The sequence below is a fragment of the Petromyzon marinus genome, unplaced genomic scaffold (genome assembly GCF_048934315.1).
Source record: "Petromyzon marinus isolate PM22_M1 ecotype Great Lakes invasive population unplaced genomic scaffold, UKy_Petmar_22M1.pri1.0 PM_Scaffold_152, whole genome shotgun sequence".
Taxonomy (NCBI): domain Eukaryota; kingdom Metazoa; phylum Chordata; class Hyperoartia; order Petromyzontiformes; family Petromyzontidae; genus Petromyzon; species Petromyzon marinus.
The window spans coordinates 197053-211979 of NW_027423116.1; the positions used below are offsets into that span (position 1 = coordinate 197053).

General features: G+C 52.5%; 1 long non-coding RNA gene across 1 annotated transcript in view; it reads right to left on the minus strand.

The window, feature by feature from the left end:
* Positions 1-1982, minus strand: part of LOC142922737 (uncharacterized) — a 54225-nt gene extending 52243 nt beyond the window's left edge. Inside the window, exon 1 of the long non-coding RNA XR_012940267.1 lies at positions 1874-1982. This is a non-coding gene — a long non-coding RNA (uncharacterized LOC142922737). The remainder of the gene's footprint in view (positions 1-1873) is intronic.
* Positions 1983-14927: the final 12945 nt, after the last annotated feature.

Genomic DNA, 14927 nt, shown 5'->3' on the forward strand with positions numbered 1-14927 from the left:
GTGTCACTGTGTGTGTGTCTGTGTGTGTGTGTCACTGTGTGTGTCACTGTGTGTGTCACTGTGTGTGTAACACTGTGTGTGTGTCTGTGTGTGTGTGTCACTGTGTGTGTCACTGTGTGTGTGTCACTGTGTGTGTCACTGTGTGTGTGTGTCTGTGTGTGTGTGTCACTGTGTGTGTGTGTCACTGTGTGTGTGTCACTGTGTGTGTGTGTCACTGTGTGTGTCACTGTGTGTGTGTGTCACTGTGTGTGTGTCACTGTGTGTGTCACTGTGTGTGTGTCACTGTGTGTGTCACTGTGTGTGTGTGTCACTGTGTGTGTGTCACTGTGTGTGTCACTGTGTGTGTGTGTCACTGTGTGTGTGTGTTACTGTGTGTGTCACTGTGTGTGTCACTGTGTGTGTCACTGTGTGTGTTACTGTGTGTGTCACTGTGTGTGTGTGTCACTGTGTGTGTCACTGTGTGTGTGTGTCACTGTGTGTGTCACTGTGGGTGTGTCACTGTGTGTGTGTCACTGTGTGTGTCACTGTGTGTGTGTCACTGTGTGTGTGTGTCACTGTGTGTGTGTCACTGTGTGTGTGTGTCACTGTGTGTGTGTGTGTCACTGTGTGTGTGTCACTGTGTGTGTGTCACTGTGTGTGTGTGTCACTGTGTGTGTGTCACTGTGTGTGTGTGTCACTGTGTGTGTGTGTCACTGTGTGTGTGTGTGTGTCACTGTGTGTGTCACTGTGTGTGTGTCACTGTGTGTGTCACTGTGTGTGTGTCACTGTGTGTGTGTCACTGTGTGTGTCACTGTGTGTGTGTCACTGTGTGTGTGTGTCACTGTGTGTGTGTGTGTCACTGTGTGTGTCACTGTGTGTGTGTCACTGTGTGTCACTGTGTGTGTCACTGTGTGTGTCACTGTGTGTGTGTCACTGTGTGTGTGTCACTGTGTGTGTCACTGTGTGTGTGTGTGTCACTGTGTGTGTGTGTGTCACTGTGTGTGTAACTGTGTGTGTGTGTGTCACTGTGTGTGTGTGTCACTGTGTGTGCGTGTGTGTCACTGTGTGTGTCACTGTGTGTGTGTGTCACTGTGTGTGTCACTGTGTGTGTGACACTGTGTGTGTGTGTCACTGTGTGTGTGTGTCACTGTGTGTGTCACTGTGTGTGTGTGTCACTGTGTGTGTGTCACTGTGTGTGTGTCACTGTGTGTGTGTCACTGTGTGTGTGTGTGTGTCACTGTGTGTGTCACTGTGTGTGTGTGTCACTGTGTGTGTGTGTCACTGTGTGTGTCACTGTGTGTGTGTCACTGTGTGTGTGTGTCACTGTGTGTGTGTGTCACTGTGTGTGTGTCAGTGTGTGTGTGTCACTGTGTGTGTGTGTCACTGTGTGTGTGTGTGTGTCACTGTGTGTGTGTGTCACTGTGTGTGTGTGTCACTGTGTGTGTGTGTCACTGTGTGTGTGTCAGTGTGTGTGTGTCACTGTGTGTGTGTGTCACTGTGTGTGTGTGTGTGTCACTGTGTGTGTCACTGTGTGTGTGTCACTGTGTGTGTCACTGTGTGTGTGTCACTGTATGTGTGTGTCACTGTGTGTGTGTCACTGTGTGTGTGTGTCACTGTGTGTGTGTCACTGTGTGTGTGTGTGTGTCAGTGTGTGTGTGTCACTGTGTGTGTGTGTCACTGTGTGTGTGTGTGTCAGTGTGTGTGTGTCACTGTGTGTGTGTGTCACTGTGTGTGTGTGTCACTGTGTGTGTCACTGTGTGTGTGTCACTGTGTGTGTGTCACTGTGTGTGTGTATCACTGTGTGTGTCACTGTGTGTGTGTGTCACTGTGTGTGTCACTGTGTGTGTGTGTCACTGTGTGTGTCACTGTGTGTGTGTTTCTCCGCTGTATTTACCCGTTCGATGTCTTCGCTCCCTCTTACTCTGTAATCTCTCTCTCTCTCGTACTCTCTCTAATCTCCACCCTCCCTCTCTCCCTCTCTCTCCATCTCTCCAACCCTCCCTCCCTCTCTCTCCATCTCTCTCTCTCCCTCCCTCTATCCCTCCCTCTCTCTCTCGTACTTTTATATTTTTTTTACGATCACAGGAACCGAGATGATGCTCGGTGCATTCGGCACTTTGCTTCGGCTATCGTATCGGTGATTGTTTTAATGATTTGCTTTGTGTAAACGGCTCCACCTAACCCACCACCCACTCACTCACTCACCCACTCACTCACCCACTCACTCACTCACCCACCCACTCACTCACCCACTCACTCACTCACCCACTCACCCACCCACTCACCCACCCAACTTTTTTAAATGAAAGATTTAACAAACTATTTCTCGCTCTGGTGTCATTAACCATTCACCTATCTCTCTCGCTCTACCCCCTCTCTGCCTACTCCATGTCGCTGTCTCTCAGTCAGTCAGTCACTCAGTCAGTCAGTCACTGACTCAGTCACTCAGTCAGTCACTCACTCAGTCACTCACTCAGTCACTCAGTCAGTTACTCACTCAGTCACTCAGTCAGTCACTCAGTCACTCACTCACTGAGTCACTCACTCAGTCACTCAGTCACTCACTCACTCAGTCACTCAGTCACTCACTCAGTCACTCACTCACTCTCTCACTCACTCAGTCACTCACTCAGCCACTCAGTCAGTCACTCACTCAGTCACTCAGTCAGTCGGTCACTCACTCAGTCACTCAGTCAGTCACTCACTGAGTCAGTCACTCAGTCACTCACTCACTCACTCAGTCACTCACTCAGTCACTCAGTCAGTCACTCACTCAGTCACTCAGTCACTCACTCACTCAGTCACTCACTCACTCAGTCACTCACTCAGTCACTCAGTCAGTCACTCACTCAGTCACTCAGTCACTCACTCAGTCACTCAGTCACTCACTCACTCTATCACTCTCTCACTCACTCAGTCACTCACTCAGTCACTCAGTCACTCACTCACTCTCTCACTCACTCAGTCACTCACTCACTCAGTCACTCACTCACTCAGTCACTCAGTCACTCACACACTCACTCACACACTCATTCACAGCCCTGCTAGAGGCTACCTGGGGTAGCTTTGTCTGTGTCTGTGTAACATCACTTGCCCCTACAGCCCTGCTACAGGCTACCTGGGGGAGCTTTGTCTGTGTCTGTGTAACAGCACTTGCCCCTACAGCCCTGCTAGAGGCTACCTGGGGGAGCTTTGTCTGTGTCTGTGTAACAGCACTTGCCCCTACAGCCCTGCTAGAGGCTACTTGGGGTAGCTTTGTCTGTGTCTGTGCAACTGCACTTGCCTCTACAGCCCTGCTAGAGGCTACCTGGGGGAGCTTTGTCTGTGTCTGTGTAACAGCACTTGCCCCTACAGCCCTGCTAGAGGCTACCTGGGGGAGCTTTGTCTGTGTATTGTTGTACCGTACTGCGAAACCACTTAAATTTGGCCTTGAGGAGAGGGGCGGGAGTTAAAAGCCGCGTCAGAGACACAGACAAAGACAAAGCTCCCCCAGGTAGCCTCTAGCAGGGCTGTAGGGGCAAGTGCTGTTACACAGACACAGACAAAGCTCCCCCAGGTAGCCTCTAGCAGCGCTGTAGGGGCAAGTGCTGTGACACAGACACAGACAAAGCTCCCCAGGTAGCCTCTAGCAGCGCTGTAGGGGCAAGTGCTGTGACACAGACACAGACAAAGCTCCCCCAGGTAGCCTCTAGCAGGGCTGTAGGGGCAAGTGCTGTTACACAGACACAGACAAAACTCCCCCAGGTAGCCTCTAGCAGGGCTGTAGGGGCAAGTGCTGTTACACAGACACAGACAAAACTCCCCCAGGTAGCCTCTAGCAGGGCTGTAGGGGCAAGTGCTGTCAGCCGGCACTGTGGCGACAGACAGAGTGGGTGGGTGGCCAGCACCACGCCCGGCCGCCTTTGTCTCCCCAGTGGCGATGTTTACTACACTACTACACCTCTACACACAGACACACACAAACACAGACACACACACACTAACCCACTCACTCACTCACCTACTCACTCACTAACTCACTCACCCACTCAATCACTCAATCACTCACCCACTCACTCACCCACTCACTCACCCACTCACTCACCTACTCACTCACTAACTCACCCACTCACTAACCCACTCACCTACTCAATCACTCACTCAATCACTCACCCACTCACTCACTCAATCACTCACCCACTCACTCACCCACTCACTCACCCACTCACTCTCCTACTCACTCACTAACTTACCCACTCACTCACTCACCCACTCACCCACTCACCCACTCACCCACTCACCCACTCAACCACTCAATCACTCAATCAATCACTTACCCACTCACTCACCCACTCACTCACTCAATCACTCACCCACTCACCCAATCACTCAATCACTCACTCAATCACTCACCCACTCACTCACTCAATCACTCAATCACTCACCCACTCACTCACCCACTCACTCACCCACTCACTCACCTACTCACTCACTAACTTACCCACTCACTCACTCACCCACTCACCCACTCAACCACTCAATCACTCACTCAATCACTCACCCACTCACTAACCCACTCACTCAATCACTCACCCCCTCAATCACCCACTCACTCACCCACTCACTCACCCACTCACTCAATCATTCACCCCTTCACTCACCCACTGACTCACGCACTCACTCACCCACTCACTCAATCACTCATCCCCTCGCTCACCCACCCACTCACCCACTCACTCACTCAATCACCCACCCACTCACCCACTCACTCACCCACTCACTCACTCACCCACTCACTCAATCACCCACCCACTCACCCACTCACTGACTAATCCACCACAGTGTGTGTGTCTCTGTGTGTGTGTGTCCCTCTCTCTGTGTATGTGTGTCTCTGTTTGTGTCTCTGTGTGTGTCTCTGTGTGTGAGTGTGTGTGTTTGTCTGTGTGTCTCTGTGTGTGTGTCTCTGTGTCTGTCTCTGTGTGTGTCTCTCTGTCTGTCTGTGTGTATGTCTCTGTGTGTGTGTCTGTGTGTGTGTGTCTCTGTGTCTGTCTCTGTGTGTGTCTCTCTGTCTGTCTGTGTGTCTGTGTGTGTGTCTCTGTGTCTGTCTCTGTGTGTGTCTGCGTGTGTGTCTATGTGTGTCTGTCTCTGTGTGTGTCTCTCTGTCTGTCTGTGTGTCTCTGTCTGTGTGTCTCTGTTTGTGTGTCTCTGTGTGTCTGTCTCTGTGTGTGTGTGTCTCTGTGTGTGTCTCTGTGTGTTTCTCTCTGTCTGTCTGTGTGTGTCTCTGTGTGTGTCTCTGTGTCTGTCTCTGTGTGTGTCTCTGTGTCTGCCTCTGTGTGTGTCTCTATGTGTGTGTCTCTGTGTGTGAGTGTGTGTGTCTGTCTGTGTGTCTCTGTGTGTGTGTCTCTCTGTCTGTCTCTGTGTGTCTCTCTGTCTGTGTGTGTGTCTCTGTGTGTGTCTCTCTGTGTGTGTGTGTCTCTGTGTGTCTCTCTGTCTGTCTGTCTGTGTCTCTGTGTGTGTCTCTGCGTGTCTCTCTGTCTGTATGTGTGTTTCTATGTCTGTCTCTCTGTCTCTGTGTGTGTCTGTGTGTGTGTGTCTCTGTGTGTGTGTCTGTATGTGTGTGTGTGTCTGTATGTGTGTGTGTCTCTGTGTGTATCACTGTGTGTGTGTATCACTGTGTGTGTATCACTGTGTGTGTATCACTGTGTGTGTGTCACTGCGTGTGTGTCTGTATGTGTGTGTGTCTGTGTGTGTATCACTGTGTGTGTGTCACTGCGTGTGTGTCTGTATGTGTGTGTGTCTGTGTGTGTGTATCACTGTGTGTTACACAAGCGTCGTGGTGACGTCACCGCCACTTAGTGACGAATGGCGGTTGTTGTTGTTATTGTGGCAAAAACAATTCCCCTACCTCCTCGCGGTGCCGGATGGGCAACTCTGTCGTGGACAGTGCTGTGGGGGGAGGGCCAATTCCGATTGTCTCCTCCCCTCATGGCGTCTGTGACCACCACAGGGGCTAAACGGGGGCTCTGGACGGGTGCGAGGGGCTGGTAACCCCTCCACCTTCAATTAATTACCACTAAACCACGTCTCAAATATCTAACTAATAAGCTTGTGCCGGAGGCCCCGGTAGGCCAGGCGTCTATGACGTCTCCTGGCCAAACCCCAATTGGCGGAGCCAGGAGATTGAATCTCTACCCTCGGGGCTCCTCCAGAAACAACGAAAAGCCACTTCGTGTGGCCACGTGGAATGTTCGAACGCTCACTGCGGAGGAGAGGCTGCCCACTCCTCTGTCGGGAGCTGGACCGGTACCGCCTGGATCTCAGTGGCATTCAGGAGGTCCGGTGGACCGGCTCTGGCTCCTGCCACCATGAAGGGTGGACAGTCCTCTACTCGGGGCAGCAGACTGCCAAACAACAGGGTGTGGCTCTTCTTTTGAACAAAAGAATGAAGGGGGCGTGGGAGCGTGGCTGTGAGGTGTGGGAAGCTGTAAGGCCCCAGGCTACTTTGGGCTCGCCTTCCCATCAACCGGAGGCGAGGAGTGGTGGTCGTGGTTACTTATGCCCCCACCGAAGACGAACATCCGTAGAGGGATGCAGGCAAGGCCGATGAGTCAGATGCCTTCTAAGACCTCCTGTCACAGGTGCTGGCTAAAGTGGCCCCTCGGGATAGAGTCATCTTGTTGGGTGACTTCAATGCCCGAGTTGGTCATGATGCTGGCACCTGGTCTGGAGTGATTGGAGGGAATGGGCCAGATCAGCCCAATAACAACGGTAGGAGGCTGCTAGATTTTTGTGCAGCCCATGGGCTTGTAATTACCAACACGCTGTTCCGGCATCGGCGCATCCACACAACATCATGGATGCATGCCGGGTCCAAGCAAGAACATCTGCTGGACTACATAGTCACGGACCAGCGGATGCGAGCCCATGTCCTTGACACCAGGACCTACCGTGGAGCTGATCTGCCCTCTGACCATCGACTAGTCATCTGTAAGATGCGCCTGCCATTCTTCCACTCCGGTGGTGGATGTACACCCAGGACCCCATTCCAACCTAAAGTGGCCTGGTCTCAGTTATCTGATGAAAGTTGCAAGCGAGAATTTCATCATCGCTTGCGGCTGGGATTGGCATCGTCCCCGACTCCTCCTGATGTCGAGGGCAAATGGGCGAGGTTTAGGACTGTAACTCATGCAGCTGCAATGGCTGCTGTAGGTACGTGGTCCAGACCTCCCCAGTGACCCTGGCTGACAGAGGAAGTGTTCAGAATGGTTGAGAAAAAGCGACAGGCCCACTGTCTTGGGCTACAGAATCAAAGGTCAGAAAATGAGGAGGCTTACCGCAGCCTTCGCTCGGAGGTTCAAAGAGCCGTGAGGCGCTGCAAGGATGGGTGGTGGTCGCGGGTTGCTGAGGAGATGGAGTCTGCCTCAGTGGCCCGCGATCAGAAATCTCTATTTAATTCCATCAAAAAAGTAACCTGCAGCACCACACCTATTACCATCATTAGGGGAAAAAACGGTGATCCAATCTCTGACCCCCAGGAACAGGTTTGCAGATTTGCTGACCATTTCTGTGAGGTCCTGTATGGAGGGGAAATCCCTCAGCCAGGAAAACATCGTGGCACAAAGTGAGGATGACCCTGCTGAGGCTGCGTTGCCTCAAATATTGGAAGAAGTCACCTCCTGTGAGTGGCTGGCTGAGGTGCCATCTGTTGAGGAAGTACTGAAGGCGATCCGGAGTCTGAGACCAGAAAAGGCAGCGGGCAGAGATGATCTCCCAAGCGAAATGCTGAGGGAGGATGGCGTTTGTGCACAGACTGCCCTATATGACATCATAGCAACAGTCTGGACCACTGGACGGGTTCCACAGGATTGGAAAGATGCCCTGGTGGTCCCCCTCTTTAAGTAGGGGAACCGCACAGACTGTAACAACTACAGGGGCATCTCACTCCTCAGTGTTCCAGGAAAGGTCCTGGCAAGGATTATTCAGCATCGCCTTGCCAGGCACGCTGAGGAGAGGCTTGCGGAGCCCCAATGCGGTTTCAGGAAAGGGCGGTCCTGCACAGATGCCATATTTTCTGTCCGTCTGCTACAGCAGAGGTATAGGGAATTCCAGCAAGACCTACATCTCTGCTTTATTGACCTGGTCAAGGCCTATGATACCATCAGTAGGCCTGGGCTCTGGGTTGTTCTTCGTGCTTTTGGAGTCCCTGACCCTCTGCTCACGATCATTAAGGACCTTCACGATGGTGAGCGGGCCCGGGTAAAACTACGTGGCCGGGAGTCAGAGCCATTCCCTGTACACCTTGGGGTGCGACAGGGATGTCCTCTGGCTCCCACATTATTTAACATCTATTTTGACCACGTAGTTTGTGAAGCCTTCAATAGCTGTACCGGGGGAATCTCCATATGGTACAGATATAATGGGAGGCTGATCGATGCCCGGGTGCGGTCAAGGGATGGCTCCCTATTGCTCAACCACGTTATGTATGCTGATGATTTGGTAATAGCTGCTCATTCAGAGGAGAAGTTGGAGACGCTGCTGCTGAGACTGGGCAGTGTGCTTATGACCGGCTCCAGTTTAACAGCAGAGGTCTCACTCCGAATCAGTCGAGCGGCAATATCTTTTCATCGGTTGGGTAACGTTGTGTGGAAGCTACCTGGTCTGTCGCTCTGCACTAAGCTTCAGGTCTTCTCGGCCACGGTCGTTCCCTCCCATCTCTACGCTTGCGAAACGTGGACCCCCCTAATGGAACATCTTCGCCGGTTGGAAACATTTAGGCTGGCCTGCCTACGATCCATCCTGGGTTTAACCAGACTGGATTGTGTGAGGAGCTCACAAATCCTTGAAAGATCTGGGCAAGGTCCCATCGGTGAGCTCCTCCGGCAGGCAAGGCTGCGATGGCTGGGTCATGTAGCCCGCATGCCCAGCCACCGCATGCCGAAACAGCTTTTGTTTGGCCGGATTGAGGGGGCTAAGCGGGCGCGGCACGGGCTAGAGAAGAGATGGAGTGATGTGGTACAGGAGGACGTGGAGCTGAGTGGACTTGCCGATGACTGGTACCAGCGGTGTCAAGATCGGCCTCTGTGGAGGAGGCTCGTGAAGGATGCTACTGGGCAGTTGGAGGCAGTCGCCCTCCAACAACAACGGAGGGCGGAGGAGCGACGCTCACAACAGCGAGCGGAGCGCCGGGTGGCTAAAGCACAGCAGGTTGGCACACTAGGGGGCACAGGTGGTGCATCAGCCAGTCATCTCAGTCATCTCAGTCAGTCGACCCGTGGCACCTGCTGGGTCTGCCCCGTGACCTCCTGCCAGCGGGCGTTCGACACTTCACGTGGCCTCAAGGTGCACGTGGCCTGGCACAAGCCTCGTGGTGACGTCACCGCCACTTAGTGGCGAATGGCGGTTGTTGTTGCTGTTGTTGTTGTGTGTGTGTGAGTCTATGTATGTGTGTGAGTCTGTGTGTGTGTCTGTGTGTGTGTGTCTGTGTGTGTCTGTGTGTATGTGTGTGTATGTGTGTGTGTCTGTGTGTGTGTCTGTGTGTGTGTCTGTGTGTGTGTGTCTGTGTGTGTGATTGTGTGTGTGTCTGTGTGTGTGTGTGTCTGTGTGTGTATGTGTGTGTCTGTGTGTATGTATGTGTGTGTCTGTCACTGTGTGTGTGTGTCTGTGTGTGTGTCTATGTGTATGTCTGTCTGTGTCTGTGTGTGTGTGTAACACTGTGTGTGTGTGTAACACTATGTGTGTGTAACACTGTGTGTGTGTAACACTGTATGTGTAACCTTGTGTGTGTGTATCACTGTGTGTGTAACACTGTGTAACACTGTGTGTGTGTGTAACACTGTGTGTGTGTGTAACACTGTGTGTGTGTGTATAACACTGTGTGTGTGTGTAACACTGTGTGTGTGTGTGTAACACTGTGTGTGTGTGTAACACTGTGTGTGTGTAACACTGTGTGTGTGTGTAACACTGTGTGTGTGTGTAACACTGTGTGTGTGTGTAACACTGTGTGTGTGTGTAACACTGTGTGTGTGTAACACTGTGTGTGTGTAACACTGTGTGTGTGTGTAACACTATGTGTGTGTAACACTGTGTGTGTGTAACACTGTATGTGTAACCTTGTGTGTGTGTATCACTGTGTGTGTAACACTGTGTAACACTGTGTGTGTGTGTAACACTGTGTGTGTGTGTAACACTGTGTGTGTGTAACACTGTGTGTGTGTGTAACACTGTGTGTGTGTGTAACACTGTGTGTGTGTGTAACACTGTGTGTGTGTAACACTGTGTGTGTGTAACACTGTGTGTGTGTAACACTGTGTGTGTGTCTGTGTGTGTGTCTGTGTGTGTGTCTATGTGTATGTCTGTCTGTGTCTGTGTGTGTGTGTAACACTGTGTGTGTGTGTAACACTGTGTGTGTGTGTATAACACTGTGTGTGTGCGTAACACTGTGTGTGTGTGTAACACTGTGTGTGTATAACACTGTGTGTGTGTGTAACACTGTGTGTGTGTGTGTAACACTGTGTGTGTGTGTGTAACACTGTGTGTGTGTGTCTGTGTGTGTGTGTAACACTGTGTGTGTGTGTAACACTGTGTGTGTGTGTAACACTGTGTGTGTGTGTAACACTGTGTGTGTGTGTAACACTGTGTATGTGTGTGTAACACTGTGTGTGTGTGTAACACTGTGTGTGTGTAACACTGTGTGTGTGTAACACTGTGTGTGTGTGTAACACTGTGTGTGTGTAACACTGTGTGTGTGTGTAACACTGTGTGTGTGTGTGTAACACTGTGTGTGTGTGTAACACTGTGTGTGTGTAACACTGTGTGTGTGTGTCTGTGTGTGTCTGTGTGTGTGTGTAACACTGTGTGTGTGTGTGTAACACTGTGTAACACTGTGTGTGTATGTGTGTGTGTGTGTCACTGTGTGTGTGTGTCACTGTGTGTGTGTGTCTGTGTGTGTGTCTGTGTGTGTGTAACACTGTGTGTGTGTGTCTGTGTGTCACTGTGTGTGTGTAACACTGTGTGTGTGTGTCTGTGTGTCACTGTGTGTCTGTGTGTAGAGATGTTGGAGTGGTTGTTGCGCTGCACCGTGAGGTTCCTGGTGAGATGGAACCTCGCAGGAGCAAGAGACGACAGGGATGGTGACGAAGGTGATGGTGGTGATGGTGGTGATGATGGTGGTGATGGTGGTGGTGATGGTGGTGGTGGTGTTGGTGATGGTGGTGGTGGTGATGGTGGTGATGATGGTGATGGTGGTGATGGTGGTGGTGGTGATGGTGGTGGTGGTGATGGTGATGGTGGTGATGGTGAAGATGGTGGTGGTGATGGTGGTGGTGATGGTGGTGGTGATGGTGGTGATGGTGGTGGTGATGGTGTTGGTGGTGATGGTGGTGGTGATGGTGATGGTGGTAATGGTGGTGGTGATGGTGGTGATGGTGGTGGTGATGGTGGTTATGGTGACGAAGGTGATGATGGTGATGGTGGTGGTGATGGTGGTGATGGTGGTGGTGGTGATGGAGATGGTGGTGGTGATGGTGGTGATGGTGGTGGTGGTGATGGTGGTAGTAATGGTGGTATTGTTGGTGGTGATGATGGTGATGGTGGTGATGATGGTGGTGGTGGTGGTGATGGTGGTGGTGATGGTGGTGATGGTGGTGGTGATGGTGGTGATGGTGGTGGTGATGGTGGTGATGGTGGTTGTGGTGATGGTGATGATGGTGGTGATGATGGCGGTGATGGTGGTGGTGGTGGTGGTGATGGTGGTGGTGATGGTGGTGGTGGTGGTGGTGATGGTGGTGATGGTGGTGGTGATGGACGGGCAACGCTGTGGTGGACAGTACCGTGGGGGGGGAGGACCAATTCCGATCGGCATCTCCCCTCATGGCTCTGGACGGACGCGAGAGGCTGGAAACTAAACCACAACTGAAATATCTAACTAATAAGCTTGTGCCGGAGGCCCCGGGGGGACAGGCGTCTATGACGTCTCCTGGCCAAACCCCAATTGGCGGAGCCAGGAGATTGAATCTCTACCCTCGGGGCTCCTCCAGAAAACAACGAAAAGCCACTTCGTGTGGCCACGTGGAATGTTCGAACGCTCACTGCGGAGGAGAGGCTGCCACTCCTCTGTCGGGAGCTGGACCGGTACCGCCTGGATCTCTGTGGCATTCAGGAGGTCCGGTGGACCGGCTCTGGCTCCTGCCACCATGAGGGGTGGACATTCCTCTACTCGGGGCAGCAGACTGCCAAACAACAGGGTGTGGGTCTTCTTTTGAACAAAAAATATGAAGGGGGCGTGGGAGCGTGGCTGTGAGGTGTGGGAAGCTGTAAGCCCCAGGCTACTTTGGGCTCGCCTTCCCATCAACCGGAGGCGAGGAATGGTGGTCGTGGTTACTTATGCCCCCACCGAAGATGAACATCCGTGGAGGGATGCAGGCAAAGCCGATTAGTCAGATGCCTTCTGTGACCTCCTGTCACAGGTGCTGGCTAAAGTGGCCCCTCGGGATAGAGTCATCTTGTTGGGTGACTTCAATGCCCGAGTTGGTCATGATGCTGGCACCTGGTCTGGAGTGATTGGAGGGCATGGGCCAGATCAGCTCAATAACAACGGTAGGAGGCTGCTAGATTTTTGTGCAGCCCATGGGCTTGTAATTACCAACACGCTGTTCCGGCATCGGCGCATCCACACAACATCATGGATGCATGCCGGGTCCAAGCAAGAACATCTGCTGGACTACATAGTGACGGACCAGCGGATGCGAGCCCATGTCCTTGACACCAGGACCTACCGTGGAGCTGATCTGTCCACTGACCATCGACTTGTCATCTGTAAGATGCGCCTGCCATTATTCCACTCCGGTGGTGGGTGTACACCCAGGACCCCATTCAAACCCATAGTGGCATGGTCTCAGTTATCTGATGAAAGTTGCAAGCGAAAATTTCATTATCGCTTGCGGCTGGGATTGGCATCGTCCCCGACTCCTCCTGATGTCGAGGGTAAATGGGCGAGGTTTAGGACTGTGACTCATACAGATGCAATGGCTGCTTTGGGTACACGGTCCAGACCTCCCCAGAGACCCTGGATGACAGAGGAGTTGTTCACGATGGTTGAGAAAAAGCGACAGGCCCACTGTCTTGGGCTACAGAATCCCACGTCAGAGAATGAGGAGGCTTACCGCAGCCTTCGCTCGGAGGTTCGGAGAGCCGTGAGGCGCTGCAAGGATGGGTGGTGGTCGCGGGTTGCTGAGGAGATGGAGTCTGCCTCAGTCGCCCGCGATCAGAAATCCCTATTTAATTCCATCAAAAAGTAACCTGCAGCGCCACACCTATTACCATCATGAGGGGGAAAAACGGTGACCCAATCTCCGACCCCCAGGAACAGGTTTGCAGATTTGCTGAGCATTTCTGTGAGGTCCTGTTTGGAGGGGAAATCCCTCAGCCAGGAAAACATCGTGGCACAAAGTGAGGATGACCCTGCTGAGGCTGCGGTGCCTCAAATATTGGAAGAAGTCACCCCCTGTGAGTGGCTGGCTGAGGTGTCATCTGTTGAGGAAGTACTGAAGGCAATCCGGAGTCTGAGACCAGGAAAGGCAGCGGGCTGAGATGATCTCCCAAGCGAAATGCTGAGGGAGGGTGGCGTTTGTGCACAGACTGCCCTATATGACATCATAACAACAGTCTGGACCACTGGACGGGTTCCAGAGGATTGGAAGGATGCCCTGGTGGTCCCCCTTTTTAAGAAGGGGGACCGCACAGACTGTAACAACTACAGGGGCATCTCACTCCTCAGTTTTCCAGGAAAGGTCCTGGCAAGGATTATTCAACATCGCCTCGCCAGGCACGCTGAGGAGAGGCTTGCGGAGCCCCAATGCAGTTTCAGGAAAGGGCGGTCCTGCACAGATGCCATATTTTCTGTCCGTCTGCTACAGCAGAGGTATAGGGAATTCCAGCAAGACCTACATCTCTGCTTTATTGACCGGGTCAAGGCCTATGATACCATCAGAAGGCCGGGCTCTGGGTTGTTCTTCGTGCTTTTGGAGTACCTGACCCTCTGCTCACGATAATTAAGGACCTTCATGATGGAGAGCGGGCCCGGGTGAAACTACGTGGCCGGGAGTCAGAGCCATTCCCTGTACACCTTGGGGTGCGACAGGGATGTCCTCTGGCTCCCACATTATTTAACATCCATTTTGACCACGTAGTTCGTGATGCCTTCAATAGCTGTACCGTGGGAATCTCCATTTGGTACAGATATAATGGTAGGCTGATCGATGCCCTGGTGCGGTCAAGGGATGGCTCCCTATTGCTCAACCACGTTATGTATGCCGATGATTTGGTAATAGCTGCTCATTCAGAGGAGGAGTTGGAGACGCTGCTGCTGAGACTGGAGCTTGCCACTAAGAGGTGGGGCCTTACCATCAGCCCCACCAAAACTAAGCACCTGCCTGGGTATTTTGTACCATCGGACACTCCACCCCCACAACTCCCAATCGGTGATGGGGCAGTTGTGGAGAGATTGGAGAGTTTCCCATACCTGGACAGTGTGCTTATGACCGGCTCCAGTTTAACAGCAAAGGTCTCGCTCCGAATCAGTCGAGCGGCAATATATTTTCATCGGTTGCGTAACACTGTGTGGAAGCTACCTGGTCTGTCGCTCCGCACTAAGCTTCAGGTCTTCTTGGCCACGGTCATTCCCTCCCATCTCTACGCTTGCGAAACGTGGACCCCCATAATGGAACATCTTCGGCGGTTGGAAACATTTAGGCTGGCCTGCCTACGATCCATCCTGGGTTTAACCAGGCTGGATTGTGTGAGGAGCTCACAAATCCTTTAAAGATCTGGGAAAGGTCCCATCAGTGAGCTCCTCCGGCAGGCAAGGCTGCGATGGCTGGGTCATGTAGCCCGCATGCCCAGCCACCGCATGGCGAAACAGCTTTTGTTCGGCCGGATCGAGGGGGCTGTGGAGGAGGCTCGTGAAGGATGCT